Source organism: Dipteris shenzhenensis, chromosome 31, assembly GCF_047967505.1.
Source record: "Dipteris shenzhenensis isolate YYH24624 ecotype China chromosome 31, Dip_SZ_1.0, whole genome shotgun sequence".
In the NCBI taxonomy this organism is placed as follows: domain Eukaryota; kingdom Viridiplantae; phylum Streptophyta; class Polypodiopsida; order Gleicheniales; family Dipteridaceae; genus Dipteris; species Dipteris shenzhenensis.
In genome coordinates this window covers 1,691,365-1,699,826 of record NC_141626.1, presented here as the reverse complement: position 1 = coordinate 1,699,826, position 8,462 = coordinate 1,691,365, and positions in this window count along the sequence as shown.

The window sequence follows — 8,462 nt, the reverse complement described above, 5'->3', positions numbered from 1 at the left end:
GGGACTCCCGACGAGTTTGTAGCACAGATGAGCGATGAGGAGGCAGCGAGATTCTTCTCTCTGCTCTCTCAGAGGACCTCTGCAATTCCTTCCCCTACACCGATGGGTGGACGTACTGCCCAGCCATCCCCTCGTGCCCCTTCGACCGCGGGATCATCACCTGTGCATGCCTCCTGCAAGGGAAGGAAGAGTAGGACGGGCGGCTCATGTTGTGCTGACTCAGGAGATGTAGACGAGTCAGCACACTCACGCTCCTTTAGGTCTCCACTTGGTCCAGAGACACAGTATCAGTCAGGTCCCTTTCCCTCTCCTACTCCCACTGCTACTCCTCGATCCGGAAGCGGTCGCACAGCTTCCACTCCTTCAGACTCTACTACCGTCAGTCCCCCTTACTCATTAGGGGATCTCTCCTATCAAATCACATCTGCCAGAGAGATAATAGAAGATAAAAAGGGCAAAGCAGTGATGGCCGCCATGAGGAGGTTGATGAGTCATCACTTCAAGAGCGGCATAAATACCGATTAGCGGTATCAAGATGCCCAAAAGAAGCAGGCGGTGATCGATGAGTTAAAACAAAGATACCCTAATCCGCCAAATGTGGAGTTTAATGACAATTATATGCTCGAGTGCATGGGTTTGGTCCTAAAGCATCGTAGATCAACCTTGCGTACTTCCATTACAAAGAGGTTGGCTAAACCCAGCTGGGCAGATAAAGCTGATTGGAAGTACTTCAAGAAGCAACATAGGGACCATCCCGAAATGTTTGAGGGTCAGAGGAGGGCTGCGAAGAGACGGTTGGATGTCGTAGGTACTTCGCACTTTGGTGCAGGCGGATGGTATGCGTTCGAGGCAACCGTGGTAAGTCTACTTCTTCCCATTTAATGTATTGTTCTATTTGTTTTACTTACATATTACATGCACTTTAGCTAACTCTAACTCTCGTAAATTGGATCCACAGCAAGCTGCGATGGGTCATCTTCCTACGGATGCAGAGACGCGGCGCGCATTTCGGATAGGAACAAAGCCGTGGTTCATTGAGCAAGAGGCAATGGGAGCGACAGTCGATTGGGCTGAGGTGGCTGCTCGCATGGTATAAGTTTACTCCTACTTGTAATCTCACTTTTTAATTTAAGTTCCAATCTAATTTTCGATTTATATGGTTCACTCTTAGGGTCAAAGCTCAAGCATCCCATCATCGGAGGCGAGCGATCAACAGGGGCAAGGATCGGACACAGGTGCCGAGGATGAGGGAGAAGACGCAGGTGTCGAGGACCAAGGAACAGGCCAACAAGACGAAGATGATTCGGATTCGGATGAGTAGTGGTAGTAGCATTTTGTATATCCGCTCGTTTGAGCAATTTTGTATCGCCCTTTCACAGGGTAATTTTGTTACAAACACTGTTGTATATGTATATGCATTTTTTTCTCATCATTTCACAAGAACAATTTTGTATCACCCTGCAAGCAAGGGAAATTTTGTTATAAAAAACTTTCTTTTGTAATTACAAAAAAAAAAAAGGATTAGTGGGGCTAAACAGGGCCAAAAGGAAGCCCTGTTTAGCCCCACTAACCCTTTTTTTTTACTTCTATTAATCGTCGCTATATAGCGACGTTTACCAGTGTCGCTATATAGCGACGATTAACAGTGTCGCTATATAGCGACGTTTGCATAGTTGCTATATAGCGACGATTAACAGCGTCGCTATATAGCGACGCTCCTTTTTCGATGCTTTTAGCGACTTTTATAGCGACCTTTGCGCCCGTGAAAAAAAAAAAATTTAATGTAAAAAGCGTCGGTATTTCCGTCGGAAAATGGCCTATGCCTTGTAGTGATTTTTTCTTCAAATTCATCTACCATGCGATTTGCTTTATCGATTGCGTATAACACCAACTTCAAGAGGAGTTGTTGGAAGCTATTGCCAAATTTTGTTATGCAAAGCACCATGATCTTCTTGCTCTAATCATAGCGATGGGGCACTATATAGCCTCAACCATGCTTTCCCAACTATTATTGATGGAGGTCAGAGACCGCTCCATAAGGGATCTTGCCACCAGTCCTTAGTTTAAAGGACAAAGGAAATGTATAGCTTGTCCATGTTGGTGTAGGATTGGAAAGTGGAAACTCATTTTCTCTTTATTCATTGTTCTTGGCTTCAAGCACTAGTTGAAAGTTGTGATGTCCAATCTATTTTTTTATAAAAAGAATCAAATGTCAATGAAATACTCACCCAAATGATTGGTAGTGGTGGAGGGTGTGATCCTTCCAAAAACATGAATAGAAGAAGCCTAGTTGAGATGGGGTGGCTTGAGGAGTGGCCATAGCAATGCTTGATTGTTTATAAGACCCAATGCTCACAAGGTCTCCGAGGTAAGAGTAACTAGCTCTTGTAGGTAGGCCAAGGATTCAAAGTAGCACTAACTATAAAGTCATGGATGCAATCATGAAGGTGCCCTACAAGGAGTGGGTTAAATTGGCTCTCTATGTGGAATGACAAGACCCCACTTGTTAGGGTTATCCCACCCACACTTTTGCCACCCTTCCTTGTGCTACGAGTTAAGTTAATCTACCTCATGTAGACCCTCTTCAAGGTTATGTCACTCATTGCTTGGTTGGAGTTGGACTTATTTTGTCATGAACATATCATTTCAATTAATGATAGTGATCTTTAATAATTATTGCATACATTACTAGACAGGTAGTTGCTATGTGCTAAGAAAGATATTGGATCATCAAGTACAGTAGAGGGCCTCCCCACGCTCTTGTTAGTGGGGATGGCTGGGTAGTAGAATAACTAGCAGAGCAATGAAGTTTTTGCATCCCTGCGTTAGAATGCCAAATTGGCCTCCCTCGCTCCCTCTGACTTTCGACAATACGTCGATCATCGTGTCTTCGTCAACGACCTCTGACAAAGCCTTCTAGCAGCTCAAAAATTGAGAAAATTTGGGATTCTCTACTGGCGCTACAATGCTGGACTAATAAGATGAAGTGACTTTATGGGGCCTACCCATGGACAATATGATATTTGTGTTAGGTCTGTAGTGAAGTTGTGGTTGGGGTGGTAATTTCGATTGTTTTGGAAAGTGTTGTGTAGAGTACTGAGTGACCTGACCAATATGTGTAGTTTGTTCCATGTTTGCCTTGTTTGTTCATTGAGTTGGTCCATATGTAGTTCCATGCGTAGTCGTAGGTGTTTGAATGACTTGTCTCATGTTGTACACTTACATCAACTATTTTATGTTTGTCATCGAATTTGTGGTGGAATTATAATCAACGCTGAAGTCACCTACAATATATGTTGTTGCCTCTTTGGGTATCTGCTTGAATATGCTCTCGATTGTTTGCAGTAGCACTGTTGGTTTTGCCTTTGGTGCCTTGTATGTGTTCGTAATTGCTATGTGCTTGTTTGACTCTGTCAGAAACAGTAAGAGAAGACACTCGCATCCGTCTGTGTATAACTGTATTTGCTGTAGCAGTTTCTAGTCCCCTTTGTAGTATGTTATAACCCATGGCCTGTTGTTGTGGCACCATAGTCAAAATGCGGTAATGCAAGAGTTGGTTTTGTTTTCATATGAGTTTCTTGCAAGCATAAAATGGTTGGGGCGAGTATGCTTTTTGATCTTAGCAAGTCCTACCTGTGGCTGTCGAAGGAGCGTATGTTCAGGCTTTGCAAGGTTTTGGCAAAGGGTGTCTCGCACGCGAAGTCCACTTGATCGAGCGTCCAATTGGAGTTTTCTCGCGATCGGTTCAACTCTTGGAGGACCGTTGTATCCACTTTGATTTGCTTGCTTTGTAGTTTGGAGAGCAAGTAAAGGTTGCCTGGATCCCGCACTCTAGAAAGAGCCATGTATACCAAGCCATGTGTTTTTACCCCTATAGGATCAAATGCGACTACGTCAATGGTCAGCCCTTGCGATTGGTGGTTGGTTCTTCCAGCTATTGCTTGGATGGGGAATTGCACCCTTGTTATTGTGTTTTGTTGGTGGCTACCTATCTGAATCTCACGGTTGATTTGTTGGATTGGTGTCCATGTTGTAGGCCTCTCAGCATTGTACAAGTGCTTGTTTTTTCCCCTGCTTAGTGGTCGTTAAATTCAACCTCAACGAGGGGAGGTTTTGTTGTGATGGACGAGTCCCTGAATACACCATCGACGTCATTGACAATCCCATCTTGTATGTCGAGGTTGCCGGAGCACACTTCAATAATCATGCCTGGCTTCAAACATAGTTATGAGTGGAGCCCGGAGAGAGCCCGGATGTTTTCCTGGGGTCGTCTAGTATTGCTATTGTCTTGCTACAACCTCTTTCCCTTGTGTCATGTGCTTTCAAAATGTGTGGTTGGCCTTGCAAGATATCAAATATTGTCTCGTTGTGGTTGTTCTTGGCGAAGTTTGTGTGAAATAAATGGGGGACGTTTACTTTGTCTAGTGGTTCATTCATGTGGGTTGTGTTTAGATTCTCAATGTCTATTTTAGTATGTGTCCCTATGCGGATCTTGTTCAGAATTCCCAAGAAGTCTAGATTTTCTTGGCTCATTGGTTGTTGCAGCTCATAGTATTGGATGTGTGTTTTCCAAAAAGAGCCCAACGTTGATGTTGTCCTAGCTTGGCTATTGAAGATCGATGAGTCTTTCACTGGGCTTGCTTGGCACATGTTGCCACATAGAAGGACATCAACACCCCCAAAGGGGTCCTCATGATTATGTTTTATTTCTTGCATGCACATATCTGCTGCCAAGAAAGTGTTTAGGCCTAGGAGGGAAATCTTGTCTATCATTATCAATCCCACGTTTTTGTACTGTGCAGCCAGGGCTTGTAGTTTTTCTACTGAAAGACATGAGTGGCATGTGGAGTGATGCATGAACCGTAATTCCACCAATTGTCCGGGTTGCTTTCCCAGTGTATGCCAACAGTAGCGCTCTGGGGAGCTTGATGTCCTCCGTTTGCCCATGCAAGTAATGCCATCTAAGTGCCTCTGTGATTACTTGTGCTACGAACGTCTTGCCAGTGCCTGCGTTCCTAAAGATGAACAACTATAATGATTTGTGTGGTTGTATTCTTTTCTAAAACATAATGTCTTCTACGATCAAGCATTGTTCAACATCCATTCTTCTGAAAAGGTTGTAGCATGCATTGTTTGGCAACTTTGGTTCATGGCGGCGTCAGTGGATTTGAATGTCCTCCTTTCTGTTGTTTCTATCCATCTCATTTGCAAGGTCAAATCTGGCCGTGGTTTCTATTGTCGCTCCAGAGGTTGCTACAGTGAGGTTGCTTGTGCGTTGTTGTTCGATGTTTCTAGGTGAACCTGCATTTTGTTATATAAAATTTGTTGCCGCATAATGGTACTTGGTGATGCTTAAACATGTCTTTCCAATTTTTGAAGTCATCATTTAGGGAATGCTCTTGTAATTGGAATTGGAGGTATAGGAGGCATTTTCCTCTATAATGGTTTTCAAGATCTTTCACTTTGTTGTAATTGTTGGACCTTTTGATTCTTGGGCGTTTTCTCTCTTTAGTTGTTCCTCTTTTTAATGTGTAGTTACTTGCAAAAGAAGCCATGCAAATGCCATGTAGCTCCATGTTCTTGTCGCAGTATTTCATAATAATGTCATCGAAGAAGATTTTAGTACTATCTAGATGCAATTGCTCGAGTTGCTTGCACCTTTTGAGTAGTAATGTCCTATTCTCAGAAAAGCTGTTGTTTATGTATATGAACTCTCTTGTTGTGCTCGTGAGAGACAATGATAAAGACAAGGAAACTACTTGTTGTGCACTGATGCTGAGTGTTGAGAATGGCATTTTCAACTTTTCAGACGCGCTCGTCCGCATTGGCATTCTATTGGAAACTTTGCACAATCGCGTCTTTGATTGCGTTGTTGGTCTCTTTGTCAATCTTTGTGATGTATGATGTATGGTAAGAAGTTGCCCCGTGTGGGTTAAGAATGAATTGGACATCAATATTGGCTCCCCAAAGATCTATCAATGTAGGGTTGAAGTTGTTAATGTGGATATCTCTTGGTTGCCATTTCAAAAAAATCTTCAGGTGTGAAATGCTACTTCTTATTGCGTTTTTGTACTCCTGGCTGGCCATTGATAGTTTCTGCAAGAATTGTTCGAATGTCAAGTCAATGTTGCCTCATCTTGCAAAGCTTCATTTATCTTCTTGTTGTTTGTTCTATGCTTTGCTATCCATGTTTCAGTAGGTAGTGGTAAGAGCATTTTTGTTTGTTCCAAAAGCTGGTACGAACAAGCAAAGTAATCAAGGTGAAAGCATGAAGGAAAAACTTAGCATTAAAACGTGCTTGTAGCTTGGATGCACTTCACTAACCGTTGCACGATCCTCAGGGTTAGGGCCGTCTACGACTATTATTTGATCAGTGGGGGGTCCATCAAGGTCAACCTTCATGATGACAAAGGCTACCATGCCAATGACCGAAACAAAAGATGCCCTTAAGTTTTCCGTCTAGTTGGCAACCCAGGGTGCATATTGGCGTATAACATTATCAGGCATAAATGAAATTGCACCATCAAATGGCTCGGCCTTTAGGACTGTCGTGGTGGCATCAACGCATAGTGAGAATGAAGAGGTCCATCCTTCCCCTGGAGCATGCTTGGCAATAGATGGTCCCTCAACTCTGAAAAAATCATCTACTTCAAAAACATCTTTGAACTGCAGAACATATGCATAGGGTACATGTAGTGTGATTGTTTCAAAACAAGCTTGGTCTGTTAAGTCTACACGCATGTAAACCGGGTAAGGAAAATCCTTTGCTTTGAAAGTCCCATATTTTGCGAGGACCTTTCCCTCAAAAGCAAAGCGATGGGGAACAAATTCTGATAATGCATCTATTGAAAGTATTAGCAGGGAGTTTGGGTTTGGAGGCTTTAGATAGTTTCTTGCAGGTAATCTTCTAGGTGCACCCTCATTGTTGTTTCCCTCCAGTGTAAGGCATGCTGCTCTAGCTCCATATTTGCTTTGTGCGTGATTTTCTCCACTCGCCTTTCGAAGTTTGAACTAGCTGTTAAAAATCAATTCTTTCTTATATTATGATAAGTGTTTGGAGTCTAAATGTGGCGAAAGAAAGTCCATTGAAATGGATTAATTCCTATGTAAAGTAAATTGTGGCACATTTTCCAAGTTAATGCACTTTGTTTTCCCTTAGTGATCTCTCTTAAGAGTAAGGTGTTTGAAGTTGGTAATTAATGTAGTCTCCAAATCACAAAACAAAAGACGGTAAAATATCTTTACTATGCAGCTTCCAAGTTTGGCTAAAACAAAGCATCAACAAAAAATAGCATGCGAAATGTTGTTTTTTGGTATGAGTTGTAGGATGTGCTGAAAGCGAAGCACCATGGGAAAATGCCATGTGAATATGTTATTTTCATTTATAAAATGCGGCAGCACATCTTTCTAAGACAGAATAACATTGGAAGTGTTTGCATTCTCTTTTAAAGGTCTCATGTTCGAAGCAAACTTTGTTTTTCGCCAAAAAACTATAATCATTAAAACTATTCAACTGGAGTTTCAAAGCACGTAGGGAAAAGGGAAAAAACTAAGTGTTTGTGATTTCCGAACCATCCTCCTCCTCAAGAATAGGGGCCCTGATGCATATGAGTATCTTGCAATTTAGCCTAATGCTGCAACCCTTCTCTCACGTACTCTTTGGCGAATTTGAGAAATGGGGAAAAAACATGAGTACAAGGCATAAGAGTCAAACAACGTTAAAAAAGCAACAAACACTAACTTCAGCACATGCTTGCATCGCAGCCGCATGGAAGGCAGTCTTTAGGTTTTTCTTGGTGTTCTTGTGAATAACACCCTCTTTGATTAGAGCCAAATCCAAAGGTGTACGTGTGCTTGATGATGGATGAGGCTGAGTTGTTTTAATGAGACGAACGCCAGATGCTGAAACCACACCCTGTTGTGCAAGAATGCGGACTGCATCGCTCATTGGTGGACCAAGATCTACGAGAAGATTAAGAAGAAAGAGACGGTTCAGATAACAGGTTGTGGTCCAATACAGAAGTTGACGAAATTAGTACAGGCCAGACTTAAACTATACCTTCATTTGTTTTAGAATCCTATTTTTTCAGCCTACGAAGGATGCCTTTAGAAATCCCTCTTCTATAACAACATCTCCTGCATGACCAAAGCATAACCGTACACAATAAAGGTTCCGTATTAGAAATCAATTATTGTCAAGATGAAGGCCGTCAATATTCTCGTGCACAGTACCTTGATTATGTCCTCTGGTTAGTTACACTTGCACTCTGGTGTTATAAAAGCTATCATATGACATGAGAAAATAACAATGCAGAAAGAAGAGTTGTGGTTTTTTGGCTGGACCTGCTCTGCTGCGCATAGTTTTATTGGTTCCTTTGCAATTTCGGAATCGATCAGCCTGGATTCCTCGATTTCCTCTGACACCATGCAGAAATTACCTTTGATAAGCATCCCAGCAAGAA